Source organism: Alligator mississippiensis, chromosome 7 (assembly GCF_030867095.1).
Source record: "Alligator mississippiensis isolate rAllMis1 chromosome 7, rAllMis1, whole genome shotgun sequence".
In the NCBI taxonomy this organism is placed as follows: Eukaryota; Metazoa; Chordata; order Crocodylia; family Alligatoridae; genus Alligator; species Alligator mississippiensis.
In genome coordinates, this window is record NC_081830.1 from 37,672,565 (window position 1) to 37,700,430 (window position 27,866).

The window sequence follows — 27,866 nt, forward strand, 5'->3', positions numbered from 1 at the left end:
GGCAGGGGCAGGCTGTGTGCGGGGCCAGGAGGGGAGAGGAGGGGCCCGGGTCAGGGGTGGGGGCCTGGAGCAGGGAGGCGGGAGGCGGGCAGCAGGCTGGAGTTGGGGGAGGCGGGCGGGGGTCAGGGGGTGCGCGCCCAGGGCGAGCAGGGGCGGTGGGCCGTGAGTGCGCACGTGTTGGTGTTGGGCGCGCGTGTGACGGGAGGGGCGGGGCGGGGCGGGCTGTGTGCGGGCGCGGGGAGGTGGGGCGGGCCGGGAGCAGGCGTGCGGGGTGGGAGCGGGGTGTACGCCGGCCTGAAAAGGGCCGGGCGAGGCAGGGCTGGCGCCTACGGCCATACCACCCTGAACACGCCCGATCTCGTCTGATCTCGGAAGCTAAGCAGGGTTGGGCCCGGTTAGTACCTGGATGGGAGACCGCCTGGGAATACCGGGTGCTGTAGGCTTTTGCAACTGTTGCGCGCATCCTGGCCAGCCCTTCTTTCTTGGTCCCTGGCCGGGGGCCCGGGTTGCCCGGCGCGTGCTGCAGGCTCCCCGCCCCAGCCCTGGAGCACCGGGCAGGGGCAGGGGCAGGGGCAGGGGAGCCCTTGCCCGAGGCGCGTGGGCCTGTGTGGAGGGGAGCAGGCGGGGGAGCTTGGGGGAGTGCTGCGCCCCCAGCCCGTGGGGGCGGGCCTGGCGCTGGTGCTGGTGCTGGTGCCGGGCGGGCTGGGGGTGCCGAGGCGGCAGCGTGCGAGCCCAAGCACATCACAATTGCCCTTTACCGTCTGGGGCCGTAGGTGCGCCTTGCCCAGGCTCCTGCGTCACCCCGTGGCAGGGAGCGGACGCTGAAGGGCCGAGGGGCCTGCGGAGAAGCAGGGGGGGGTTCCGCTGCCGCTCTCTCCCCTGCCGCCGGCAGCGGCGAAGGTCTCGGCCGTTGTCCTTGGGAGGCTGCGCGCCTATCTGCCGCGCCGAATGGCCGCCGGCGGCCCTTTCCAGCGAGAATCCGAGCGAGCCCTTTGTGAGCCCGGCTGAGTGGTCAGGTTGCGCGGCGTGTGGTGGCAGGAGGTTCCGCGCGTGAGCGTCACGGCACGGCCTGGGGTAAAAGAGCTGCCTGGGGGCCGTTTGCAACTTCCCAGCTGCGGGGTTCACGCCATGAGCCCTGGCCCGTGTCTCGTGCGAGACGGGAAATGGGGAATCCCCACCGAGTCCTCTCTTTGCCGCTCGCTCGGGAGTTTGGAAACCCTCAGCACGTCCCGCCTCCGGCGTCTCTTTTCTGGAGGGAAAAGGCCTGGCCTCGGGAGCCTCTCCTCCCGCGGGGGACCCTCCGTGCCGCTCCTCCGCCCGGCTGCCCTTCTCTGTGCCCGCTCCGTGTGTGCCGCGGGAGGTGTGGGGGCCGGAGCGGGGCCCAGCTTGCCAGGCGTGGACGCAGCGTGGATGCAGGAGGGGGCGCCGTGGTCCTTTCGGTTGCCAGATCCTTGCGCAGGTGGCCCCGGTCCGCCTTGGCCGTGACCCCGGGGCGCATTTTTCTGTGGCCGGCACTTCTGGCCAGCTCGCTACTCGCCCCCTTTCCCAGGTCCCGTTCGCCTCTGTTAGAGAGCACGGGGTCCGGCACGGGCCCCTGGCGCACCCCGCCGCTTGCTTCTCTCTGTCCTGATAAGGGCCCGTTTCCGCTCCCTCCCAGCTTCCGATCCGCAAGTGGACGTTCCCGCCACTCCCCGGACTGCCTGGCATAGTGACGAGCCCCGGGTGGGGGACCTTGTCGGAGGCTTGGCGGAAGGAAGCGGGAGACGGCCGTTGGCAAGCGGGCCGCCCCGATCCACCTGCTGAATGACACTCTCCGAGCACTCCAGGCGGCCGGCGAGGCGCGGTTTCCCTGGGGCAGAGCCGCGTTGCTTGCTCCCCGGCAGTCGGTGTTCAGGCAGGCGCCGAGCGGTTCTGTATTGGACGCCTGTTTCTCCCGGTTTGCCGGGAGCAGAAGATAGGCCGCCTGGCCCGTGGTGCCCTGCATCCCCTCTGGAGCCTGTGCTCGGGTGCTGGCAGCCCACCAGGGCTCGGGGACCCGGGCGGTTTTCGGCGGGGGCTTGCGTGCTGCGGTTAGGAGCGCGGCCGTTTCCGGTCGGAGCTGCTCCAGGGCCCGGGGCCGAACGCCAGTGCTGGCTACAAATGTCCAACTCGGGATCCTTAAAATTCTAGTTTATTAGGCGGATTGAAACACTGTAATGAGTTAAATCATAAACCTTGGGGCTGGTCCCCCCGCACGCACGCACGCACGCACGCACGCACGCACACACACAGTAGCAAGCTACAGAGTCAGGTATACCTATCCTAGAAGCGCTGGAGTCTGCCGTCGATGGCCAGTCGAGCCTTCTTTCAGCGTGGTGTTATCCTCCAGAAGGGGGTCGCCGGCTGGTCCTTCTGGCTGGACAGGTGTGGTCAAGTTGGAGATGAAGAGGGCGCCCCTGAGGGTCACTTTTCACTGCCTTTTCTCTGTCCTTGGCAGACTTTGGTGACTCCCCAGTTTTCAGGTTTGCCCAATCCAGGGGTCATTGACTCTCGTGGGACTTTCCCCTCCCCCCCCCCCGCTCGGTGGCTACTGGATGGCATCTGTCAGCCCCAGGGGTCGTGCGCATGAACGTGCAGGTTTGGGAGTCCGTTGATGAATTTGGAATAGGGCTCTGGGAGCGGTCGCTCTGGAGATATTCAGCCCCAAAGTTGTTCCCCGGCGTGGATTAACTGAGGCCAGGGCTTCTGGCCCTTGATCAGTGACGTTTAGAGATTTCCCGGTTGTTACATTGCGTTGTATTGAATTTTTCCGTTGGTTGATCTGCAGCTCCCAGGTGTTAATTTCTGTCTGCTACTATGTTACACATTCAATCATGTTACACATTCAATCACGGATTGACTGGCTCTTTCAGGGGCCAGCCTGATACAGGGAAGGGCAGTTTGATTCCTGCCCTTGTTAACATTGTTACAATGTATAACTTACTTATGAAACTAAACACATTCAGTGGAAAGTTGAAAGGTGAGGAGTCTAAAAGATAAGCTACAAATGCCATGGCACACAAATAGATAAAACTACCAAAATACAAGGGGAGATACAAAATGCACACACACAACTTTGAAAACACAATTCCTCATCTTAAAGTGAAAGAGAGAGGAAGGAAGAAAAGGTAGAAAAAGGGAAACATATCCAAAGAGGGGAGAGCAAATGCAGGCAAGAGGAAAAGGGGGCTTTCTGCCACACCAGCAGGTGCCGGTGGTCGGCCCCGGTGGAGTTTGTCGGTTTCCGGTCCCGCCTGAGGTGCTGCGGCCTGGGTTGGGGTCAGCCCCGCTGCCTTGTCCCTGGAGAGGAGTGGGCGTGGGGAGGGAACGCCCCTGAGATCTTGCCCGGGGCAGGCGGGCGCAAGGAATGCCTGGAGGCTCTGGGCGGCGGCCCTGGCCTCCTTGAGCGCCCCCCAGGCCGGGCTGTGGATGCGAAGGCCCCAGTGAGTCCCTGGCAGGTGTTGGGCTTGTGCTGGACTGGAAGAGACGTTGAGGGGGAGCTTGCGTGTAGCCAGTGCCTGGGCCCGCCGTTTCCGTGCGGGTGTTGGTGGAGCGTGGCAGGGGATTTGCCCGAGCTGGGGGTGTCTTTTCCTGGTCGTGGCTTAGGACTGGGTGCGGTGGCAGGGGCAGGCTGTGTGCGGGGCCAGGAGGGGAGAGGAGGGGCCCGGGTCAGGGGTGGGGGCCTGGAGCAGGGAGGCGGGAGGCGGGCAGCAGGCTGGAGTTGGGGGAGGCGGGCGGGGGTCAGGGGGTGCGCGCCCAGGGCGAGCAGGGGCGGTGGGCCGTGAGTGCGCACGTGTTGGTGTTGGGCGCGCGTGTGACGGGAGGGGCGGGGCGGGGCGGGCTGTGTGCGGGCGCGGGGAGGTGGGGCGGGCCGGGAGCAGGCGTGCGGGGTGGGAGCGGGGTGTACGCCGGCCTGAAAAGGGCCGGGCGAGGCAGGGCTGGCGCCTACGGCCATACCACCCTGAACACGCCCGATCTCGTCTGATCTCGGAAGCTAAGCAGGGTTGGGCCCGGTTAGTACCTGGATGGGAGACCGCCTGGGAATACCGGGTGCTGTAGGCTTTTGCAACTGTTGCGCGCATCCTGGCCAGCCCTTCTTTCTTGGTCCCTGGCCGGGGGCCCGGGTTGCCCGGCGCGTGCTGCAGGCTCCCCGCCCCAGCCCTGGAGCACCGGGCAGGGGCAGGGGCAGGGGCAGGGGAGCCCTTGCCCGAGGCGCGTGGGCCTGTGTGGAGGGGAGCAGGCGGGGGAGCTTGGGGGAGTGCTGCGCCCCCAGCCCGTGGGGGCGGGCCTGGCGCTGGTGCTGGTGCTGGTGCCGGGCGGGCTGGGGGTGCCGAGGCGGCAGCGTGCGAGCCCAAGCACATCACAATTGCCCTTTACCGTCTGGGGCCGTAGGTGCGCCTTGCCCAGGCTCCTGCGTCGCCCCGTGGCAGGGAGCGGACGCTGAAGGGCCGAGGGGCCTGCGGAGAAGCAGGGGGGGGTTCCGCTGCCGCTCTCTCCCCTGCCGCCGGCAGCGGCGAAGGTCTCGGCCGTTGTCCTTGGGAGGCTGCGCGCCTATCTGCCGCGCCGAATGGCCGCCGGCGGCCCTTTCCAGCGAGAATCCGAGCGAGCCCTTTGTGAGCCCGGCTGAGTGGTCAGGTTGCGCGGCGTGTGGTGGCAGGAGGTTCCGCGCGTGAGCGTCACGGCACGGCCTGGGGTAAAAGAGCTGCCTGGGGGCCGTTTGCAACTTCCCAGCTGCGGGGTTCACGCCATGAGCCCTGGCCCGTGTCTCGTGCGAGACGGGAAATGGGGAATCCCCACCGAGTCCTCTCTTTGCCGCTCGCTCGGGAGTTTGGAAACCCTCAGCACGTCCCGCCTCCGGCGTCTCTTTTCTGGAGGGAAAAGGCCTGGCCTCGGGAGCCTCTCCTCCCGCGGGGGACCCTCCGTGCCGCTCCTCCGCCCGGCTGCCCTTCTCTGTGCCCGCTCCGTGTGTGCCGCGGGAGGTGTGGGGGCCGGAGCGGGGCCCAGCTTGCCAGGCGTGGACGCAGCGTGGATGCAGGAGGGGGCGCCGTGGTCCTTTCGGTTGCCAGATCCTTGCGCAGGTGGCCCCGGTCCGCCTTGGCCGTGACCCCGGGGCGCATTTTTCTGTGGCCGGCACTTCTGGCCAGCTCGCTACTCGCCCCCTTTCCCAGGTCCCGTTCGCCTCTGTTAGAGAGCACGGGGTCCGGCACGGGCCCCTGGCGCACCCCGCCGCTTGCTTCTCTCTGTCCTGATAAGGGCCCGTTTCCGCTCCCTCCCAGCTTCCGATCCGCAAGTGGACGTTCCCGCCACTCCCCGGACTGCCTGGCATAGTGACGAGCCCCGGGTGGGGGACCTTGTCGGAGGCTTGGCGGAAGGAAGCGGGAGACGGCCGTTGGCAAGCGGGCCGCCCCGATCCACCTGCTGAATGACACTCTCCGAGCACTCCAGGCGGCCGGCGAGGCGCGGTTTCCCTGGGGCAGAGCCGCGTTGCTTGCTCCCCGGCAGTCGGTGTTCAGGCAGGCGCCGAGCGGTTCTGTATTGGACGCCTGTTTCTCCCGGTTTGCCGGGAGCAGAAGATAGGCCGCCTGGCCCGTGGTGCCCTGCATCCCCTCTGGAGCCTGTGCTCGGGTGCTGGCAGCCCACCAGGGCTCGGGGACCCGGGCGGTTTTCGGCGGGGGCTTGCGTGCTGCGGTTAGGAGCGCGGCCGTTTCCGGTCGGAGCTGCTCCAGGGCCCGGGGCCGAACGCCAGTGCTGGCTACAAATGTCCAACTCGGGATCCTTAAAATTCTAGTTTATTAGGCGGATTGAAACACTGTAATGAGTTAAATCATAAACCTTGGGGCTGGTCCCCCCGCACGCACGCACGCACGCACGCACGCACGCACACACACAGTAGCAAGCTACAGAGTCAGGTATACCTATCCTAGAAGCGCTGGAGTCTGCCGTCGATGGCCAGTCGAGCCTTCTTTCAGCGTGGTGTTATCCTCCAGAAGGGGGTCGCCGGCTGGTCCTTCTGGCTGGACAGGTGTGGTCAAGTTGGAGATGAAGAGGGCGCCCCTGAGGGTCACTTTTCACTGCCTTTTCTCTGTCCTTGGCAGACTTTGGTGACTCCCCAGTTTTCAGGTTTGCCCAATCCAGGGGTCATTGACTCTCGTGGGACTTTCCCCTCCCCCCCCCCCGCTCGGTGGCTACTGGATGGCATCTGTCAGCCCCAGGGGTCGTGCGCATGAACGTGCAGGTTTGGGAGTCCGTTGATGAATTTGGAATAGGGCTCTGGGAGCGGTCGCTCTGGAGATATTCAGCCCCAAAGTTGTTCCCCGGCGTGGATTAACTGAGGCCAGGGCTTCTGGCCCTTGATCAGTGACGTTTAGAGATTTCCCGGTTGTTACATTGCGTTGTATTGAATTTTTCCGTTGGTTGATCTGCAGCTCCCAGGTGTTAATTTCTGTCTGCTACTATGTTACACATTCAATCATGTTACACATTCAATCACGGATTGACTGGCTCTTTCAGGGGCCAGCCTGATACAGGGAAGGGCAGTTTGATTCCTGCCCTTGTTAACATTGTTACAATGTATAACTTACTTATGAAACTAAACACATTCAGTGGAAAGTTGAAAGGTGAGGAGTCTAAAAGATAAGCTACAAATGCCATGGCACACAAATAGATAAAACTACCAAAATACAAGGGGAGATACAAAATGCACACACACAACTTTGAAAACACAATTCCTCATCTTAAAGTGAAAGAGAGAGGAAGGAAGAAAAGGTAGAAAAAGGGAAACATATCCAAAGAGGGGAGAGCAAATGCAGGCAAGAGGAAAAGGGGGCTTTCTGCCACACCAGCAGGTGCCGGTGGTCGGCCCCGGTGGAGTTTGTCGGTTTCCGGTCCCGCCTGAGGTGCTGCGGCCTGGGTTGGGGTCAGCCCCGCTGCCTTGTCCCTGGAGAGGAGTGGGCGTGGGGAGGGAACGCCCCTGAGATCTTGCCCGGGGCAGGCGGGCGCAAGGAATGCCTGGAGGCTCTGGGCGGCGGCCCTGGCCTCCTTGAGCGCCCCCCAGGCCGGGCTGTGGATGCGAAGGCCCCAGTGAGTCCCTGGCAGGTGTTGGGCTTGTGCTGGACTGGAAGAGACGTTGAGGGGGAGCTTGCGTGTAGCCAGTGCCTGGGCCCGCCGTTTCCGTGCGGGTGTTGGTGGAGCGTGGCAGGGGATTTGCCCGAGCTGGGGGTGTCTTTTCCTGGTCGTGGCTTAGGACTGGGTGCGGTGGCAGGGGCAGGCTGTGTGCGGGGCCAGGAGGGGAGAGGAGGGGCCCGGGTCAGGGGTGGGGGCCTGGAGCAGGGAGGCGGGAGGCGGGAGGCGGGCAGCAGGCTGGAGTTGGGGGAGGCGGGCGGGGGTCAGGGGGTGCGCGCCCAGGGCGAGCAGGGGCGGTGGGCCGTGAGTGCGCACGTGTTGGTGTTGGGCGCGCGTGTGACGGGAGGGGCGGGGCGGGGCGGGCTGTGTGCGGGCGCGGGGAGGTGGGGCGGGCCGGGAGCAGGCGTGCGGGGTGGGAGCGGGGTGTACGCCGGCCTGAAAAGGGCCGGGCGAGGCAGGGCTGGCGCCTACGGCCATACCACCCTGAACACGCCCGATCTCGTCTGATCTCGGAAGCTAAGCAGGGTTGGGCCCGGTTAGTACCTGGATGGGAGACCGCCTGGGAATACCGGGTGCTGTAGGCTTTTGCAACTGTTGCGCGCATCCTGGCCAGCCCTTCTTTCTTGGTCCCTGGCCGGGGGCCCGGGTTGCCCGGCGCGTGCTGCAGGCTCCCCGCCCCAGCCCTGGAGCACCGGGCAGGGGCAGGGGCAGGGGCAGGGGAGCCCTTGCCCGAGGCGCGTGGGCCTGTGTGGAGGGGAGCAGGCGGGGGAGCTTGGGGGAGTGCTGCGCCCCCAGCCCGTGGGGGCGGGCCTGGCGCTGGTGCTGGTGCTGGTGCCGGGCGGGCTGGGGGTGCCGAGGCGGCAGCGTGCGAGCCCAAGCACATCACAATTGCCCTTTACCGTCTGGGGCCGTAGGTGCGCCTTGCCCAGGCTCCTGCGTCACCCCGTGGCAGGGAGCGGACGCTGAAGGGCCGAGGGGCCTGCGGAGAAGCAGGGGGGGGTTCCGCTGCCGCTCTCTCCCCTGCCGCCGGCAGCGGCGAAGGTCTCGGCCGTTGTCCTTGGGAGGCTGCGCGCCTATCTGCCGCGCCGAATGGCCGCCGGCGGCCCTTTCCAGCGAGAATCCGAGCGAGCCCTTTGTGAGCCCGGCTGAGTGGTCAGGTTGCGCGGCGTGTGGTGGCAGGAGGTTCCGCGCGTGAGCGTCACGGCACGGCCTGGGGTAAAAGAGCTGCCTGGGGGCCGTTTGCAACTTCCCAGCTGCGGGGTTCACGCCATGAGCCCTGGCCCGTGTCTCGTGCGAGACGGGAAATGGGGAATCCCCACCGAGTCCTCTCTTTGCCGCTCGCTCGGGAGTTTGGAAACCCTCAGCACGTCCCGCCTCCGGCGTCTCTTTTCTGGAGGGAAAAGGCCTGGCCTCGGGAGCCTCTCCTCCCGCGGGGGACCCTCCGTGCCGCTCCTCCGCCCGGCTGCCCTTCTCTGTGCCCGCTCCGTGTGTGCCGCGGGAGGTGTGGGGGCCGGAGCGGGGCCCAGCTTGCCAGGCGTGGACGCAGCGTGGATGCAGGAGGGGGCGCCGTGGTCCTTTCGGTTGCCAGATCCTTGCGCAGGTGGCCCCGGTCCGCCTTGGCCGTGACCCCGGGGCGCATTTTTCTGTGGCCGGCACTTCTGGCCAGCTCGCTACTCGCCCCCTTTCCCAGGTCCCGTTCGCCTCTGTTAGAGAGCACGGGGTCCGGCACGGGCCCCTGGCGCACCCCGCCGCTTGCTTCTCTCTGTCCTGATAAGGGCCCGTTTCCGCTCCCTCCCAGCTTCCGATCCGCAAGTGGACGTTCCCGCCACTCCCCGGACTGCCTGGCATAGTGACGAGCCCCGGGTGGGGGACCTTGTCGGAGGCTTGGCGGAAGGAAGCGGGAGACGGCCGTTGGCAAGCGGGCCGCCCCGATCCACCTGCTGAATGACACTCTCCGAGCACTCCAGGCGGCCGGCGAGGCGCGGTTTCCCTGGGGCAGAGCCGCGTTGCTTGCTCCCCGGCAGTCGGTGTTCAGGCAGGCGCCGAGCGGTTCTGTATTGGACGCCTGTTTCTCCCGGTTTGCCGGGAGCAGAAGATAGGCCGCCTGGCCCGTGGTGCCCTGCATCCCCTCTGGAGCCTGTGCTCGGGTGCTGGCAGCCCACCAGGGCTCGGGGACCCGGGCGGTTTTCGGCGGGGGCTTGCGTGCTGCGGTTAGGAGCGCGGCCGTTTCCGGTCGGAGCTGCTCCAGGGCCCGGGGCCGAACGCCAGTGCTGGCTACAAATGTCCAACTCGGGATCCTTAAAATTCTAGTTTATTAGGCGGATTGAAACACTGTAATGAGTTAAATCATAAACCTTGGGGCTGGTCCCCCCGCACGCACGCACGCACGCACGCACGCACACACACAGTAGCAAGCTACAGAGTCAGGTATACCTATCCTAGAAGCGCTGGAGTCTGCCGTCGATGGCCAGTCGAGCCTTCTTTCAGCGTGTTGTGTAGGTCTTGATTCTTTGCTCTGTTGTTAGGTGGGTTATCCTCCAGAAGGGGGTCGCCGGCTGTCCTTCTGGCTGGACAGGTGTGGTCAAGTTGGAGATGAAGAGGGCGCCCCTGAGGGTCACTTTTCACTGCCTTTTCTCTGTCCTTGGCAGACTTTGGTGACTCCCCAGTTTTCAGGTTTGCCCAATACAGGGGTCATTGACTCTCGTGGGACTTTCCCCTCCCCCCCCCCCGCTCGGTGGCTACTGGATGGCATCTGTCAGCCCCAGGGGTCGTGCGCATGAACGTGCAGGTTTGGGAGTCCGTTGATGAATTTGGAATAGGGCTCTGGGAGCGGTCGCTCTGGAGATATTCAGCCCCAAAGTTGTTCCCCGGCGTGGATTAACTGAGGCCAGGGCTTCTGGCCCTTGATCAGTGACGTTTAGAGATTTCCCGGTTGTTACATTGCGTTGTATTGAATTTTTCCGTTGGTTGATCTGCAGCTCCCAGGTGTTAATTTCTGTCTGCTACTATGTTACACATTCAATCATGTTACACATTCAATCACGGATTGACTGGCTCTTTCAGGGGCCAGCCTGATACAGGGAAGGGCAGTTTGATTCCTGCCCTTGTTAACATTGTTACAATGTATAACTTACTTATGAAACTAAACACATTCAGTGGAAAGTTGAAAGGTGAGGAGTCTAAAAGATAAGCTACAAATGCCATGGCACACAAATAGATAAAACAACCAAAATACAAGGGGAGATACAAAATGCACACACACAACTTTGAAAACACAATTCCTCATCTTAAAGTGAAAGAGAGAGGAAGGAAGAAAAGGTAGAAAAAGGGAAACATATCCAAAGAGGGGAGAGCAAATGCAGGCAAGAGGAAAAGGGGGCTTTCTGCCACACCAGCAGGTGCCGGTGGTCGGCCCCGGTGGAGTTTGTCGGTTTCCGGTCCCGCCTGAGGTGCTGCGGCCTGGGTTGGGGTCAGCCCCGCTGCCTTGTCCCTGGAGAGGAGTGGGCGTGGGGAGGGAACGCCCCTGAGATCTTGCCCGGGGCAGGCGGGCGCAAGGAATGCCTGGAGGCTCTGGGCGGCGGCCCTGGCCTCCTTGAGCGCCCCCCAGGCCGGGCTGTGGATGCGAAGGCCCCAGTGAGTCCCTGGCAGGTGTTGGGCTTGTGCTGGACTGGAAGAGACGTTGAGGGGGAGCTTGCGTGTAGCCAGTGCCTGGGCCCGCCGTTTCCGTGCGGGTGTTGGTGGAGCGTGGCAGGGGATTTGCCCGAGCTGGGGGTGTCTTTTCCTGGTCGTGGCTTAGGACTGGGTGCGGTGGCAGGGGCAGGCTGTGTGCGGGGCCAGGAGGGGAGAGGAGGGGCCCGGGTCAGGGGTGGGGGCCTGGAGCAGGGAGGCGGGAGGCGGGAGGCGGGCAGCAGGCTGGAGTTGGGGGAGGCGGGCGGGGGTCAGGGGGTGCGCGCCCAGGGCGAGCAGGGGCGGTGGGCCGTGAGTGCGCACGTGTTGGTGTTGGGCGCGCGTGTGACGGGAGGGGCGGGGCGGGGCGGGCTGTGTGCGGGCGCGGGGAGGTGGGGCGGGCCGGGAGCAGGCGTGCGGGGTGGGAGCGGGGTGTACGCCGGCCTGAAAAGGGCCGGGCGAGGCAGGGCTGGCGCCTACGGCCATACCACCCTGAACACGCCCGATCTCGTCTGATCTCGGAAGCTAAGCAGGGTTGGGCCCGGTTAGTACCTGGATGGGAGACCGCCTGGGAATACCGGGTGCTGTAGGCTTTTGCAACTGTTGCGCGCATCCTGGCCAGCCCTTCTTTCTTGGTCCCTGGCCGGGGGCCCGGGTTGCCCGGCGCGTGCTGCAGGCTCCCCGCCCCAGCCCTGGAGCACCGGGCAGGGGCAGGGGCAGGGGCAGGGGAGCCCTTGCCCGAGGCGCGTGGGCCTGTGTGGAGGGGAGCAGGCGGGGGAGCTTGGGGGAGTGCTGCGCCCCCAGCCCGTGGGGGCGGGCCTGGCGCTGGTGCTGGTGCTGGTGCCGGGCGGGCTGGGGGTGCCGAGGCGGCAGCGTGCGAGCCCAAGCACATCACAATTGCCCTTTACCGTCTGGGGCCGTAGGTGCGCCTTGCCCAGGCTCCTGCGTCGCCCCGTGGCAGGGAGCGGACGCTGAAGGGCCGAGGGGCCTGCGGAGAAGCAGGGGGGGGTTCCGCTGCCGCTCTCTCCCCTGCCGCCGGCAGCGGCGAAGGTCTCGGCCGTTGTCCTTGGGAGGCTGCGCGCCTATCTGCCGCGCCGAATGGCCGCCGGCGGCCCTTTCCAGCGAGAATCCGAGCGAGCCCTTTGTGAGCCCGGCTGAGTGGTCAGGTTGCGCGGCGTGTGGTGGCAGGAGGTTCCGCGCGTGAGCGTCACGGCACGGCCTGGGGTAAAAGAGCTGCCTGGGGGCCGTTTGCAACTTCCCAGCTGCGGGGTTCACGCCATGAGCCCTGGCCCGTGTCTCGTGCGAGACGGGAAATGGGGAATCCCCACCGAGTCCTCTCTTTGCCGCTCGCTCGGGAGTTTGGAAACCCTCAGCACGTCCCGCCTCCGGCGTCTCTTTTCTGGAGGGAAAAGGCCTGGCCTCGGGAGCCTCTCCTCCCGCGGGGGACCCTCCGTGCCGCTCCTCCGCCCGGCTGCCCTTCTCTGTGCCCGCTCCGTGTGTGCCGCGGGAGGTGTGGGGGCCGGAGCGGGGCCCAGCTTGCCAGGCGTGGACGCAGCGTGGATGCAGGAGGGGGCGCCGTGGTCCTTTCGGTTGCCAGATCCTTGCGCAGGTGGCCCCGGTCCGCCTTGGCCGTGACCCCGGGGCGCATTTTTCTGTGGCCGGCACTTCTGGCCAGCTCGCTACTCGCCCCCTTTCCCAGGTCCCGTTCGCCTCTGTTAGAGAGCACGGGGTCCGGCACGGGCCCCTGGCGCACCCCGCCGCTTGCTTCTCTCTGTCCTGATAAGGGCCCGTTTCCGCTCCCTCCCAGCTTCCGATCCGCAAGTGGACGTTCCCGCCACTCCCCGGACTGCCTGGCATAGTGACGAGCCCCGGGTGGGGGACCTTGTCGGAGGCTTGGCGGAAGGAAGCGGGAGACGGCCGTTGGCAAGCGGGCCGCCCCGATCCACCTGCTGAATGACACTCTCCGAGCACTCCAGGCGGCCGGCGAGGCGCGGTTTCCCTGGGGCAGAGCCGCGTTGCTTGCTCCCCGGCAGTCGGTGTTCAGGCAGGCGCCGAGCGGTTCTGTATTGGACGCCTGTTTCTCCCGGTTTGCCGGGAGCAGAAGATAGGCCACCTGGCCCGTGGTGCCCTGCATCCCCTCTGGAGCCTGTGCTCGGGTGCTGGCAGCCCACCAGGGCTCGGGGACCCGGGCGGTTTTCGGCGGGGGCTTGCGTGCTGCGGTTAGGAGCGCGGCCGTTTCCGGTCGGAGCTGCTCCAGGGCCCGGGGCCGAACGCCAGTGCTGGCTACAAATGTCCAACTCGGGATCCTTAAAATTCTAGTTTATTAGGCGGATTGAAACACTGTAATGAGTTAAATCATAAACCTTGGGGCTGGTCCCCCCGCACGCACGCACGCACGCACGCACGCACGCACGCACACACACAGTAGCAAGCTACAGAGTCAGGTATACCTATCCTAGAAGCGCTGGAGTCTGCCGTCGATGGCCAGTCGAGCCTTCTTTCAGCGTGGTGTTATCCTCCAGAAGGGGGTCGCCGGCTGGTCCTTCTGGCTGGACAGGTGTGGTCAAGTTGGAGATGAAGAGGGCGCCCCTGAGGGTCACTTTTCACTGCCTTTTCTCTGTCCTTGGCAGACTTTGGTGACTCCCCAGTTTTCAGGTTTGCCCAATACAGGGGTCATTGACTCTCGTGGGACTTTCCCCTCCCCCCCCCCCGCTCGGTGGCTACTGGATGGCATCTGTCAGCCCCAGGGGTCGTGCGCATGAACGTGCAGGTTTGGGAGTCCGTTGATGAATTTGGAATAGGGCTCTGGGAGTGGTCGCTCTGGAGATATTCAGCCCCAAAGTTGTTCCCCGGCGTGGATTAACTGAGGCCAGGGCTTCTGGCCCTTGATCAGTGACGTTTAGAGATTTCCCGGTTGTTACATTGCGTTGTATTGAATTTTTCCGTTGGTTGATCTGCAGCTCCCAGGTGTTAATTTCTGTCTGCTACTATGTTACACATTCAATCATGTTACACATTCAATCACGGATTGACTGGCTCTTTCAGGGGCCAGCCTGATACAGGGAAGGGCAGTTTGATTCCTGCCCTTGTTAACATTGTTACAATGTATAACTTACTTATGAAACTAAACACATTCAGTGGAAAGTTGAAAGGTGAGGAGTCTAAAAGATAAGCTACAAATGCCATGGCACACAAATAGATAAAACAACCAAAATACAAGGGGAGATACAAAATGCACACACACAACTTTGAAAACACAATTCCTCATCTTAAAGTGAAAGAGAGAGGAAGGAAGAAAAGGTAGAAAAAGGGAAACATATCCAAAGAGGGGAGAGCAAATGCAGGCAAGAGGAAAAGGGGGCTTTCTGCCACACCAGCAGGTGCCGGTGGTCGGCCCCGGTGGAGTTTGTCGGTTTCCGGTCCCGCCTGAGGTGCTGCGGCCTGGGTTGGGGTCAGCCCCGCTGCCTTGTCCCTGGAGAGGAGTGGGCGTGGGGAGGGAACGCCCCTGAGATCTTGCCCGGGGCAGGCGGGCGCAAGGAATGCCTGGAGGCTCTGGGCGGCGGCCCTGGCCTCCTTGAGCGCCCCCCAGGCCGGGCTGTGGATGCGAAGGCCCCAGTGAGTCCCTGGCAGGTGTTGGGCTTGTGCTGGACTGGAAGAGACGTTGAGGGGGAGCTTGCGTGTAGCCAGTGCCTGGGCCCGCCGTTTCCGTGCGGGTGTTGGTGGAGCGTGGCAGGGGATTTGCCCGAGCTGGGGGTGTCTTTTCCTGGTCGTGGCTTAGGACTGGGTGCGGTGGCAGGGGCAGGCTGTGTGCGGGGCCAGGAGGGGAGAGGAGGGGCCCGGGTCAGGGGTGGGGGCCTGGAGCAGGGAGGCGGGAGGCGGGCAGCAGGCTGGAGTTGGGGGAGGCGGGCGGGGGTCAGGGGGTGCGCGCCCAGGGCGAGCAGGGGCGGTGGGCCGTGAGTGCGCACGTGTTGGTGTTGGGCGCGCGTGTGACGGGAGGGGCGGGGCGGGGCGGGCTGTGTGCGGGCGCGGGGAGGTGGGGCGGGCCGGGAGCAGGCGTGCGGGGTGGGAGCGGGGTGTACGCCGGCCTGAAAAGGGCCGGGCGAGGCAGGGCTGGCGCCTACGGCCATACCACCCTGAACACGCCCGATCTCGTCTGATCTCGGAAGCTAAGCAGGGTTGGGCCCGGTTAGTACCTGGATGGGAGACCGCCTGGGAATACCGGGTGCTGTAGGCTTTTGCAACTGTTGCGCGCATCCTGGCCAGCCCTTCTTTCTTGGTCCCTGGCCGGGGGCCCGGGTTGCCCGGCGCGTGCTGCAGGCTCCCCGCCCCAGCCCTGGAGCACCGGGCAGGGGCAGGGGCAGGGGCAGGGGAGCCCTTGCCCGAGGCGCGTGGGCCTGTGTGGAGGGGAGCAGGCGGGGGAGCTTGGGGGAGTGCTGCGCCCCCAGCCCGTGGGGGCGGGCCTGGCGCTGGTGCTGGTGCTGGTGCCGGGCGGGCTGGGGGTGCCGAGGCGGCAGCGTGCGAGCCCAAGCACATCACAATTGCCCTTTACCGTCTGGGGCCGTAGGTGCGCCTTGCCCAGGCTCCTGCGTCGCCCCGTGGCAGGGAGCGGACGCTGAAGGGCCGAGGGGCCTGCGGAGAAGCAGGGGGGGGTTCCGCTGCCGCTCTCTCCCCTGCCGCCGGCAGCGGCGAAGGTCTCGGCCGTTGTCCTTGGGAGGCTGCGCGCCTATCTGCCGCGCCGAATGGCCGCCGGCGGCCCTTTCCAGCGAGAATCCGAGCGAGCCCTTTGTGAGCCCGGCTGAGTGGTCAGGTTGCGCGGCGTGTGGTGGCAGGAGGTTCCGCGCGTGAGCGTCACGGCACGGCCTGGGGTAAAAGAGCTGCCTGGGGGCCGTTTGCAACTTCCCAGCTGCGGGGTTCACGCCATGAGCCCTGGCCCGTGTCTCGTGCGAGACGGGAAATGGGGAATCCCCACCGAGTCCTCTCTTTGCCGCTCGCTCGGGAGTTTGGAAACCCTCAGCACGTCCCGCCTCCGGCGTCTCTTTTCTGGAGGGAAAAGGCCTGGCCTCGGGAGCCTCTCCTCCCGCGGGGGACCCTCCGTGCCGCTCCTCCGCCCGGCTGCCCTTCTCTGTGCCCGCTCCGTGTGTGCCGCGGGAGGTGTGGGGGCCGGAGCGGGGCCCAGCTTGCCAGGCGTGGACGCAGCGTGGATGCAGGAGGGGGCGCCGTGGTCCTTTCGGTTGCCAGATCCTTGCGCAGGTGGCCCCGGTCCGCCTTGGCCGTGACCCCGGGGCGCATTTTTCTGTGGCCGGCACTTCTGGCCAGCTCGCTACTCGCCCCCTTTCCCAGGTCCCGTTCGCCTCTGTTAGAGAGCACGGGGTCCGGCACGGGCCCCTGGCGCACCCCGCCGCTTGCTTCTCTCTGTCCTGATAAGGGCCCGTTTCCGCTCCCTCCCAGCTTCCGATCCGCAAGTGGACGTTCCCGCCACTCCCCGGACTGCCTGGCATAGTGACGAGCCCCGGGTGGGGGACCTTGTCGGAGGCTTGGCGGAAGGAAGCGGGAGACGGCCGTTGGCAAGCGGGCCGCCCCGATCCACCTGCTGAATGACACTCTCCGAGCACTCCAGGCGGCCGGCGAGGCGCGGTTTCCCTGGGGCAGAGCCGCGTTGCTTGCTCCCCGGCAGTCGGTGTTCAGGCAGGCGCCGAGCGGTTCTGTATTGGACGCCTGTTTCTCCCGGTTTGCCGGGAGCAGAAGATAGGCCGCCTGGCCCGTGGTGCCCTGCATCCCCTCTGGAGCCTGTGCTCGGGTGCTGGCAGCCCACCAGGGCTCGGGGACCCGGGCGGTTTTCGGCGGGGGCTTGCGTGCTGCGGTTAGGAGCGCGGCCGTTTCCGGTCGGAGCTGCTCCAGGGCCCGGGGCCGAACGCCAGTGCTGGCTACAAATGTCCAACTCGGGATCCTTAAAATTCTAGTTTATTAGGCGGATTGAAACACTGTAATGAGTTAAATCATAAACCTTGGGGCTGGTCCCCCCGCACGCACGCACGCACGCACGCACGCACGCACGCACACACACAGTAGCAAGCTACAGAGTCAGGTATACCTATCCTAGAAGCGCTGGAGTCTGCCGTCGATGGCCAGTCGAGCCTTCTTTCAGCGTGGTGTTATCCTCCAGAAGGGGGTCGCCGGCTGGTCCTTCTGGCTGGACAGGTGTGGTCAAGTTGGAGATGAAGAGGGCGCCCCTGAGGGTCACTTTTCACTGCCTTTTCTCTGTCCTTGGCAGACTTTGGTGACTCCCCAGTTTTCAGGTTTGCCCAATACAGGGGTCATTGACTCTCGTGGGACTTTCCCCTCCCCCCCCCCCGCTCGGTGGCTACTGGATGGCATCTGTCAGCCCCAGGGGTCGTGCGCATGAACGTGCAGGTTTGGGAGTCCGTTGATGAATTTGGAATAGGGCTCTGGGAGCGGTCGCTCTGGAGATATTCAGCCCCAAAGTTGTTCCCCGGCGTGGATTAACTGAGGCCAGGGCTTCTGGCCCTTGATCAGTGACGTTTAGAGATTTCCCGGTTGTTACATTGCGTTGTATTGAATTTTTCCGTTGGTTGATCTGCAGCTCCCAGGTGTTAATTTCTGTCTGCTACTATGTTACACATTCAATCATGTTACACATTCAATCACGGATTGACTGGCTCTTTCAGGGGCCAGCCTGATACAGGGAAGGGCAGTTTGATTCCTGCCCTTGTTAACATTGTTACAATGTATAACTTACTTATGAAACTAAACACATTCAGTGGAAAGTTGAAAGGTGAGGAGTCTAAAAGATAAGCTACAAATGCCATGGCACACAAATAGATAAAACTACCAAAATACAAGGGGAGATACAAAATGCACACACACAACTTTGAAAACACAATTCCTCATCTTAAAGTGAAAGAGAGAGGAAGGAAGAAAAGGTAGAAAAAGGGAAACATATCCAAAGAGGGGAGAGCAAATGCAGGCAAGAGGAAAAGGGGGCTTTCTGCCACACCAGCAGGTGCCGGTGGTCGGCCCCGGTGGAGTTTGTCGGTTTCCGGTCCCGCCTGAGGTGCTGCGGCCTGGGTTGGGGTCAGCCCCGCTGCCTTGTCCCTGGAGAGGAGTGGGCGTGGGGAGGGAACGCCCCTGAGATCTTGCCCGGGGCAGGCGGGCGCAAGGAATGCCTGGAGGCTCTGGGCGGCGGCCCTGGCCTCCTTGAGCGCCCCCCAGGCCGGGCTGTGGATGCGAAGGCCCCAGTGAGTCCCTGGCAGGTGTTGGGCTTGTGCTGGACTGGAAGAGACGTTGAGGGGGAGCTTGCGTGTAGCCAGTGCCTGGGCCCGCCGTTTCCGTGCGGGTGTTGGTGGAGCGTGGCAGGGGATTTGCCCGAGCTGGGGGTGTCTTTTCCTGGTCGTGGCTTAGGACTGGGTGCGGTGGCAGGGGCAGGCTGTGTGCGGGGCCAGGAGGGGAGAGGAGGGGCCCGGGTCAGGGGTGGGGGCCTGGAGCAGGGAGGCGGGAGGCGGGAGGCGGGCAGCAGGCTGGAGTTGGGGGAGGCGGGCGGGGGTCAGGGGGTGCGCGCCCAGGGCGAGCAGGGGCGGTGGGCCGTGAGTGCGCACGTGTTGGTGTTGGGCGCGCGTGTGACGGGAGGGGCGGGGCGGGGCGGGCTGTGTGCGGGCGCGGGGAGGTGGGGCGGGCCGGGAGCAGGCGTGCGGGGTGGGAGCGGGGTGTACGCCGGCCTGAAAAGGGCCGGGCGAGGCAGGGCTGGCGCCTACGGCCATACCACCCTGAACACGCCCGATCTCGTCTGATCTCGGAAGCTAAGCAGGGTTGGGCCCGGTTAGTACCTGGATGGGAGACCGCCTGGGAATACCGGGTGCTGTAGGCTTTTGCAACTGTTGCGCGCATCCTGGCCAGCCCTTCTTTCTTGGTCCCTGGCCGGGGGCCCGGGTTGCCCGGCGCGTGCTGCAGGCTCCCCGCCCCAGCCCTGGAGCACCGGGCAGGGGCAGGGGCAGGGGCAGGGGAGCCCTTGCCCGAGGCGCGTGGGCCTGTGTGGAGGGGAGCAGGCGGGGGAGCTTGGGGGAGTGCTGCGCCCCCAGCCCGTGGGGGCGGGCCTGGCGCTGGTGCTGGTGCTGGTGCCGGGCGGGCTGGGGGTGCCGAGGCGGCAGCGTGCGAGCCCAAGCACATCACAATTGCCCTTTACCGTCTGGGGCCGTAGGTGCGCCTTGCCCAGGCTCCTGCGTCGCCCCGTGGCAGGGAGCGGACGCTGAAGGGCCGAGGGGCCTGCGGAGAAGCAGGGGGGGGTTCCGCTGCCGCTCTCTCCCCTGCCGCCGGCAGCGGCGAAGGTCTCGGCCGTTGTCCTTGGGAGGCTGCGCGCCTATCTGCCGCGCCGAATGGCCGCCGGCGGCCCTTTCCAGCGAGAATCCGAGCGAGCCCTTTGTGAGCCCGGCTGAGTGGTCAGGTTGCGCGGCGTGTGGTGGCAGGAGGTTCCGCGCGTGAGCGTCACGGCACGGCCTGGGGTAAAAGAGCTGCCTGGGGGCCGTTTGCAACTTCCCAGCTGCGGGGTTCACGCCATGAGCCCTGGCCCGTGTCTCGTGCGAGACGGGAAATGGGGAATCCCCACCGAGTCCTCTCTTTGCCGCTCGCTCGGGAGTTTGGAAACCCTCAGCACGTCCCGCCTCCGGCGTCTCTTTTCTGGAGGGAAAAGGCCTGGCCTCGGGAGCCTCTCCTCCCGCGGGGGACCCTCCGTGCCGCTCCTCCGCCCGGCTGCCCTTCTCTGTGCCCGCTCCGTGTGTGCCGCGGGAGGTGTGGGGGCCGGAGCGGGGCCCAGCTTGCCAGGCGTGGACGCAGCGTGGATGCAGGAGGGGGCGCCGTGGTCCTTTCGGTTGCCAGATCCTTGCGCAGGTGGCCCCGGTCCGCCTTGGCCGTGACCCCGGGGCGCATTTTTCTGTGGCCGGCACTTCTGGCCAGCTCGCTACTCGCCCCCTTTCCCAGGTCCCGTTCGCCTCTGTTAGAGAGCACGGGGTCCGGCACGGGCCCCTGGCGCACCCCGCCGCTTGCTTCTCTCTGTCCTGATAAGGGCCCGTTTCCGCTCCCTCCCAGCTTCCGATCCGCAAGTGGACGTTCCCGCCACTCCCCGGACTGCCTGGCATAGTGACGAGCCCCGGGTGGGGGACCTTGTCGGAGGCTTGGCGGAAGGAAGCGGGAGACGGCCGTTGGCAAGCGGGCCGCCCCGATCCACCTGCTGAATGACACTCTCCGAGCACTCCAGGCGGCCGGCGAGGCGCGGTTTCCCTGGGGCAGAGCCGCGTTGCTTGCTCCCCGGCAGTCGGTGTTCAGGCAGGCGCCGAGCGGTTCTGTATTGGACGCCTGTTTCTCCCGGTTTGCCGGGAGCAGAAGATAGGCCGCCTGGCCCGTGGTGCCCTGCATCCCCTCTGGAGCCTGTGCTCGGGTGCTGGCAGCCCACCAGGGCTCGGGGACCCGGGCGGTTTTCGGCGGGGGCTTGCGTGCTGCGGTTAGGAGCGCGGCCGTTTCCGGTCGGAGCTGCTCCAGGGCCCGGGGCCGAACGCCAGTGCTGGCTACAAATGTCCAACTCGGGATCCTTAAAATTCTAGTTTATTAGGCGGATTGAAACACTGTAATGAGTTAAATCATAAACCTTGGGGCTGGTCCCCCCGCACGCACGCACGCACGCACGCACGCACGCACGCACACACACAGTAGCAAGCTACAGAGTCAGGTATACCTATCCTAGAAGCGCTGGAGTCTGCCGTCGATGGCCAGTCGAGCCTTCTTTCAGCGTGGTGTTATCCTCCAGAAGGGGGTCGCCGGCTGGTCCTTCTGGCTGGACAGGTGTGGTCAAGTTGGAGATGAAGAGGGCGCCCCTGAGGGTCACTTTTCACTGCCTTTTCTCTGTCCTTGGCAGACTTTGGTGACTCCCCAGTTTTCAGGTTTGCCCAATACAGGGGTCATTGACTCTCGTGGGACTTTCCCCTCCCCCCCCCCCGCTCGGTGGCTACTGGATGGCATCTGTCAGCCCCAGGGGTCGTGCGCATGAACGTGCAGGTTTGGGAGTCCGTTGATGAATTTGGAATAGGGCTCTGGGAGTGGTCGCTCTGGAGATATTCAGCCCCAAAGTTGTTCCCCGGCGTGGATTAACTGAGGCCAGGGCTTCTGGCCCTTGATCAGTGACGTTTAGAGATTTCCCGGTTGTTACATTGCGTTGTATTGAATTTTTCCGTTGGTTGATCTGCAGCTCCCAGGTGTTAATTTCTGTCTGCTACTATGTTACACATTCAATCATGTTACACATTCAATCACGGATTGACTGGCTCTTTCAGGGGCCAGCCTGATACAGGGAAGGGCAGTTTGATTCCTGCCCTTGTTAACATTGTTACAATGTATAACTTACTTATGAAACTAAACACATTCAGTGGAAAGTTGAAAGGTGAGGAGTCTAAAAGATAAGCTACAAATGCCATGGCACACAAATAGATAAAACAACCAAAATACAAGGGGAGATACAAAATGCACACACACAACTTTGAAAACACAATTCCTCATCTTAAAGTGAAAGAGAGAGGAAGGAAGAAAAGGTAGAAAAAGGGAAACATATCCAAAGAGGGGAGAGCAAATGCAGGCAAGAGGAAAAGGGGGCTTTCTGCCACACCAGCAGGTGCCGGTGGTCGGCCCCGGTGGAGTTTGTCGGTTTCCGGTCCCGCCTGAGGTGCTGCGGCCTGGGTTGGGGTCAGCCCCGCTGCCTTGTCCCTGGAGAGGAGTGGGCGTGGGGAGGGAACGCCCCTGAGATCTTGCCCGGGGCAGGCGGGCGCAAGGAATGCCTGGAGGCTCTGGGCGGCGGCCCTGGCCTCCTTGAGCGCCCCCCAGGCCGGGCTGTGGATGCGAAGGCCCCAGTGAGTCCCTGGCAGGTGTTGGGCTTGTGCTGGACTGGAAGAGACGTTGAGGGGGAGCTTGCGTGTAGCCAGTGCCTGGGCCCGCCGTTTCCGTGCGGGTGTTGGTGGAGCGTGGCAGGGGATTTGCCCGAGCTGGGGGTGTCTTTTCCTGGTCGTGGCTTAGGACTGGGTGCGGTGGCAGGGGCAGGCTGTGTGCGGGGCCAGGAGGGGAGAGGAGGGGCCCGGGTCAGGGGTGGGGGCCTGGAGCAGGGAGGCGGGAGGCGGGCAGCAGGCTGGAGTTGGGGGAGGCGGGCGGGGGTCAGGGGGTGCGCGCCCAGGGCGAGCAGGGGCGGTGGGCCGTGAGTGCGCACGTGTTGGTGTTGGGCGCGCGTGTGACGGGAGGGGCGGGGCGGGGCGGGCTGTGTGCGGGCGCGGGGAGGTGGGGCGGGCCGGGAGCAGGCGTGCGGGGTGGGAGCGGGGTGTACGCCGGCCTGAAAAGGGCCGGGCGAGGCAGGGCTGGCGCCTACGGCCATACCACCCTGAACACGCCCGATCTCGTCTGATCTCGGAAGCTAAGCAGGGTTGGGCCCGGTTAGTACCTGGATGGGAGACCGCCTGGGAATACCGGGTGCTGTAGGCTTTTGCAACTGTTGCGCGCATCCTGGCCAGCCCTTCTTTCTTGGTCCCTGGCCGGGGGCCCGGGTTGCCCGGCGCGTGCTGCAGGCTCCCCGCCCCAGCCCTGGAGCACCGGGCAGGGGCAGGGGCAGGGGCAGGGGAGCCCTTGCCCGAGGCGCGTGGGCCTGTGTGGAGGGGAGCAGGCGGGGGAGCTTGGGGGAGTGCTGCGCCCCCAGCCCGTGGGGGCGGGCCTGGCGCTGGTGCTGGTGCTGGTGCCGGGCGGGCTGGGGGTGCCGAGGCGGCAGCGTGCGAGCCCAAGCACATCACAATTGCCCTTTACCGTCTGGGGCCGTAGGTGCGCCTTGCCCAGGCTCCTGCGTCGCCCCGTGGCAGGGAGCGGACGCTGAAGGGCCGAGGGGCCTGCGGAGAAGCAGGGGGGGGTTCCGCTGCCGCTCTCTCCCCTGCCGCCGGCAGCGGCGAAGGTCTCGGCCGTTGTCCTTGGGAGGCTGCGCGCCTATCTGCCGCGCCGAATGGCCGCCGGCGGCCCTTTCCAGCGAGAATCCGAGCGAGCCCTTTGTGAGCCCGGCTGAGTGGTCAGGTTGCGCGGCGTGTGGTGGCAGGAGGTTCCGCGCGTGAGCGTCACGGCACGGCCTGGGGTAAAAGAGCTGCCTGGGGGCCGTTTGCAACTTCCCAGCTGCGGGGTTCACGCCATGAGCCCTGGCCCGTGTCTCGTGCGAGACGGGAAATGGGGAATCCCCACCGAGTCCTCTCTTTGCCGCTCGCTCGGGAGTTTGGAAACCCTCAGCACGTCCCGCCTCCGGCGTCTCTTTTCTGGAGGGAAAAGGCCTGGCCTCGGGAGCCTCTCCTCCCGCGGGGACCCTCCGTGCCGCTCCTCCGCCCGGCTGCCCTTCTCTGTGCCCGCTCCGTGTGTGCCGCGGGAGGTGTGGGGGCCGGAGCGGGGCCCAGCTTGCCAGGCGTGGACGCAGCGTGGATGCAGGAGGGGGCGCCGTGGTCCTTTCGGTTGCCAGATCCTTGCGCAGGTGGCCCCGGTCCGCCTTGGCCGTGACCCCGGGGCGCATTTTTCTGTGGCCGGCACTTCTGGCCAGCTCGCTACTCGCCCCCTTTCCCAGGTCCCGTTCGCCTCTGTTAGAGAGCACGGGGTCCGGCACGGGCCCCTGGCGCACCCCGCCGCTTGCTTCTCTCTGTCCTGATAAGGGCCCGTTTCCGCTCCCTCCCAGCTTCCGATCCGCAAGTGGACGTTCCCGCCACTCCCCGGACTGCCTGGCATAGTGATGAGCCCCGGGTGGGGGACCTTGTCGGAGGCTTGGCGGAAGGAAGCGGGAGACGGCCGTTGGCAAGCGGGCCGCCCCGATCCACCTGCTGAATGACACTCTCCGAGCACTCCAGGCGGCCGGCGAGGCGCGGTTTCCCTGGGGCAGAGCCGCGTTGCTTGCTCCCCGGCAGTCGGTGTTCAGGCAGGCGCCGAGCGGTTCTGTATTGGACGCCTGTTTCTCCCGGTTTGCCGGGAGCAGAAGATAGGCCGCCTGGCCCGTGGTGCCCTGCATCCCCTCTGGAGCCTGTGCTCGGGTGCTGGCAGCCCACCAGGGCTCGGGGACCCGGGCGGTTTTCGGCGGGGGCTTGCGTGCTGCGGTTAGGAGCGCGGCCGTTTCCGGTCGGAGCTGCTCCAGGGCCCGGGGCCGAACGCCAGTGCTGGCTACAAATGTCCAACTCGGGATCCTTAAAATTCTAGTTTATTAGGCGGATTGAAACACTGTAATGAGTTAAATCATAAACCTTGGGGCTGGTCCCCCCGCACGCACGCACGCACGCACGCACGCACACACACAGTAGCAAGCTACAGAGTCAGGTATACCTATCCTAGAAGCGCTGGAGTCTGCCGTCGATGGCCAGTCGAGCCTTCTTTCAGCGTGGTGTTATCCTCCAGAAGGGGGTCGCCGGCTGGTCCTTCTGGCTGGACAGGTGTGGTCAAGTTGGAGATGAAGAGGGCGCCCCTGAGGGTCACTTTTCACTGCCTTTTCTCTGTCCTTGGCAGACTTTGGTGACTCCCCAGTTTTCAGGTTTGCCCAATCCAGGGGTCATTGACTCTCGTGGGACTTTCCCCTCCCCCCCCCCCGCTCGGTGGCTACTGGATGGCATCTGTCAGCCCCAGGGGTCGTGCGCATGAACGTGCAGGTTTGGGAGTCCGTTGATGAATTTGGAATAGGGCTCTGGGAGCGGTCGCTCTGGAGATATTCAGCCCCAAAGTTGTTCCCCGGCGTGGATTAACTGAGGCCAGGGCTTCTGGCCCTTGATCAGTGACGTTTAGAGATTTCCCGGTTGTTACATTGCGTTGTATTGAATTTTTCCGTTGGTTGATCTGCAGCTCCCAGGTGTTAATTTCTGTCTGCTACTATGTTACACATTCAATCATGTTACACATTCAATCACGGATTGACTGGCTCTTTCAGGGGCCAGCCTGATACAGGGAAGGGCAGTTTGATTCCTGCCCTTGTTAACATTGTTACAATGTATAACTTACTTATGAAACTAAACACATTCAGTGGAAAGTTGAAAGGTGAGGAGTCTAAAAGATAAGCTACAAATGCCATGGCACACAAATAGATAAAACTACCAAAATACAAGGGGAGATACAAAATGCACACACACAACTTTGAAAACACAATTCCTCATCTTAAAGTGAAAGAGAGAGGAAGGAAGAAAAGGTAGAAAAAGGGAAACATATCCAAAGAGGGGAGAGCAAATGCAGGCAAGAGGAAAAGGGGGCTTTCTGCCACACCAGCAGGTGCCGGTGGTCGGCCCCGGTGGAGTTTGTCGGTTTCCGGTCCCGCCTGAGGTGCTGCGGCCTGGGTTGGGGTCAGCCCCGCTGCCTTGTCCCTGGAGAGGAGTGGGCGTGGGGAGGGAACGCCCCTGAGATCTTGCCCGGGGCAGGCGGGCGCAAGGAATGCCTGGAGGCTCTGGGCGGCGGCCCTGGCCTCCTTGAGCGCCCCCCAGGCCGGGCTGTGGATGCGAAGGCCCCAGTGAGTCCCTGGCAGGTGTTGGGCTTGTGCTGGACTGGAAGAGACGTTGAGGGGGAGCTTGCGTGTAGCCAGTGCCTGGGCCCGCCGTTTCCGTGCGGGTGTTGGTGGAGCGTGGCAGGGGATTTGCCCGAGCTGGGGGTGTCTTTTCCTGGTCGTGGCTTAGGACTGGGTGCGGTGGCAGGGGCAGGCTGTGTGCGGGGCCAGGAGGGGAGAGGAGGGGCCCGGGTCAGGGGTGGGGGCCTGGAGCAGGGAGGCGGGAGGCGGGAGGCGGGCAGCAGGCTGGAGTTGGGGGAGGCGGGCGGGGGTCAGGGGGTGCGCGCCCAGGGCGAGCAGGGGCGGTGGGCCGTGAGTGCGCACGTGTTGGTGTTGGGCGCGCGTGTGACGGGAGGGGCGGGGCGGGGCGGGCTGTGTGCGGGCGCGGGGAGGTGGGGCGGGCCGGGAGCAGGCGTGCGGGGTGGGAGCGGGGTGTACGCCGGCCTGAAAAGGGCCGGGCGAGGCAGGGCTGGCGCCTACGGCCATACCACCCTGAACACGCCCGATCTCGTCTGATCTCGGAAGCTAAGCAGGGTTGGGCCCGGTTAGTACCTGGATGGGAGACCGCCTGGGAATACCGGGTGCTGTAGGCTTTTGCAACTGTTGCGCGCATCCTGGCCAGCCCTTCTTTCTTGGTCCCTGGCCGGGGGCCCGGGTTGCCCGGCGCGTGCTGCAGGCTCCCCGCCCCAGCCCTGGAGCACCGGGCAGGGGCAGGGGCAGGGGCAGGGGAGCCCTTGCCCGAGGCGCGTGGGCCTGTGTGGAGGGGAGCAGGCGGGGGAGCTTGGGGGAGTGCTGCGCCCCCAGCCCGTGGGGGCGGGCCTGGCGCTGGTGCTGGTGCTGGTGCCGGGCGGGCTGGGGGTGCCGAGGCGGCAGCGTGCGAGCCCAAGCACATCACAATTGCCCTTTACCGTCTGGGGCCGTAGGTGCGCCTTGCCCAGGCTCCTGCGTCGCCCCGTGGCAGGGAGCGGACGCTGAAGGGCCGAGGGGCCTGCGGAGAAGCAGGGGGGGGTTCCGCTGCCGCTCTCTCCCCTGCCGCCGGCAGCGGCGAAGGTCTCGGCCGTTGTCCTTGGGAGGCTGCGCGCCTATCTGCCGCGCCGAATGGCCGCCGGCGGCCCTTTCCAGCGAGAATCCGAGCGAGCCCTTTGTGAGCCCGGCTGAGTGGTCAGGTTGCGCGGCGTGTGGTGGCAGGAGGTTCCGCGCGTGAGCGTCACGGCACGGCCTGGGGTAAAAGAGCTGCCTGGGGGCCGTTTGCAACTTCCCAGCTGCGGGGTTCACGCCATGAGCCCTGGCCCGTGTCTCGTGCGAGACGGGAAATGGGGAATCCCCACCGAGTCCTCTCTTTGCCGCTCGCTCGGGAGTTTGGAAACCCTCAGCACGTCCCGCCTCCGGCGTCTCTTTTCTGGAGGGAAAAGGCCTGGCCTCGGGAGCCTCTCCTCCCGCGGGGGACCCTCCGTGCCGCTCCTCCGCCCGGCTGCCCTTCTCTGTGCCCGCTCCGTGTGTGCCGCGGGAGGTGTGGGGGCCGGAGCGGGGCCCAGCTTGCCAGGCGTGGACGCAGCGTGGATGCAGGAGGGGGCGCCGTGGTCCTTTCGGTTGCCAGATCCTTGCGCAGGTGGCCCCGGTCCGCCTTGGCCGTGACCCCGGGGCGCATTTTTCTGTGGCCGGCACTTCTGGCCAGCTCGCTACTCGCCCCCTTTCCCAGGTCCCGTTCGCCTCTGTTAGAGAGCACGGGGTCCGGCACGGGCCCCTGGCGCACCCCGCCGCTTGCTTCTCTCTGTCCTGATAAGGGCCCGTTTCCGCTCCCTCCCAGCTTCCGATCCGCAAGTGGACGTTCCCGCCACTCCCCGGACTGCCTGGCATAGTGACGAGCCCCGGGTGGGGGACCTTGTCGGAGGCTTGGCGGAAGGAAGCGGGAGACGGCCGTTGGCAAGCGGGCCGCCCCGATCCACCTGCTGAATGACACTCTCCGAGCACTCCAGGCGGCCGGCGAGGCGCGGTTTCCCTGGGGCAGAGCCGCGTTGCTTGCTCCCCGGCAGTCGGTGTTCAGGCAGGCGCCGAGCGGTTCTGTATTGGACGCCTGTTTCTCCCGGTTTGCCGGGAGCAGAAGATAGGCCGCCTGGCCCGTGGTGCCCTGCATCCCCTCTGGAGCCTGTGCTCGGGTGCTGGCAGCCCACCAGGGCTCGGGGACCCGGGCGGTTTTCGGCGGGGGCTTGCGTGCTGCGGTTAGGAGCGCGGCCGTTTCCGGTCGGAGCTGCTCCAGGGCCCGGGGCCGAACGCCAGTGCTGGCTACAAATGTCCAACTCGGGATCCTTAAAATTCTAGTTTATTAGGCGGATTGAAACACTGTAATGAGTTAAATCATAAACCTTGGGGCTGGTCCCCCCGCACGCACGCACGCACGCACGCACGCACGCACGCACACACACAGTAGCAAGCTACAGAGTCAGGTATACCTATCCTAGAAGCGCTGGAGTCTGCCGTCGATGGCCAGTCG

At 65.0% G+C, this 27,866-nt stretch overlaps 8 non-coding genes across 8 annotated transcripts; all 8 read left to right on the top strand.

Moving 5' to 3' along the window:
* Positions 1 to 324: 324 nt before the first annotated feature.
* On the top strand, positions 325 to 443 carry LOC132251957 (5S ribosomal RNA). The gene has a single exon (XR_009463702.1). It is a non-coding gene; the product is annotated as a 5S ribosomal RNA (ribosomal RNA).
* A 3,518-nt stretch (positions 444 to 3,961) lies between these two features.
* Positions 3,962 to 4,080, top strand: LOC132251960 (5S ribosomal RNA). The gene has a single exon (XR_009463705.1). It is a non-coding gene; the product is annotated as a 5S ribosomal RNA (ribosomal RNA).
* A 3,525-nt stretch (positions 4,081 to 7,605) lies between these two features.
* Positions 7,606 to 7,724, top strand: LOC132251961 (5S ribosomal RNA). The gene has a single exon (XR_009463706.1). It is a non-coding gene; the product is annotated as a 5S ribosomal RNA (ribosomal RNA).
* Positions 7,725 to 11,280: 3,556 nt separating this feature from the next.
* On the top strand, positions 11,281 to 11,399 carry LOC132251962 (5S ribosomal RNA). Its single transcript, XR_009463707.1, has one exon. It is a non-coding gene; the product is annotated as a 5S ribosomal RNA (ribosomal RNA).
* Positions 11,400 to 14,921: 3,522 nt separating this feature from the next.
* On the top strand, positions 14,922 to 15,040 carry LOC132251963 (5S ribosomal RNA). The gene has a single exon (XR_009463708.1). It is a non-coding gene; the product is annotated as a 5S ribosomal RNA (ribosomal RNA).
* A 3,529-nt stretch (positions 15,041 to 18,569) lies between these two features.
* Positions 18,570 to 18,688, top strand: LOC132251964 (5S ribosomal RNA). The gene has a single exon (XR_009463709.1). It is a non-coding gene; the product is annotated as a 5S ribosomal RNA (ribosomal RNA).
* Positions 18,689 to 22,210: 3,522 nt separating this feature from the next.
* On the top strand, positions 22,211 to 22,329 carry LOC132251965 (5S ribosomal RNA). Its single transcript, XR_009463710.1, has one exon. It is a non-coding gene; the product is annotated as a 5S ribosomal RNA (ribosomal RNA).
* A 3,520-nt stretch (positions 22,330 to 25,849) lies between these two features.
* LOC132251966 (5S ribosomal RNA) lies at positions 25,850 to 25,968 on the top strand. The gene has a single exon (XR_009463711.1). It is a non-coding gene; the product is annotated as a 5S ribosomal RNA (ribosomal RNA).
* The last annotated feature ends 1,898 nt before the right edge of the window (positions 25,969 to 27,866 follow it).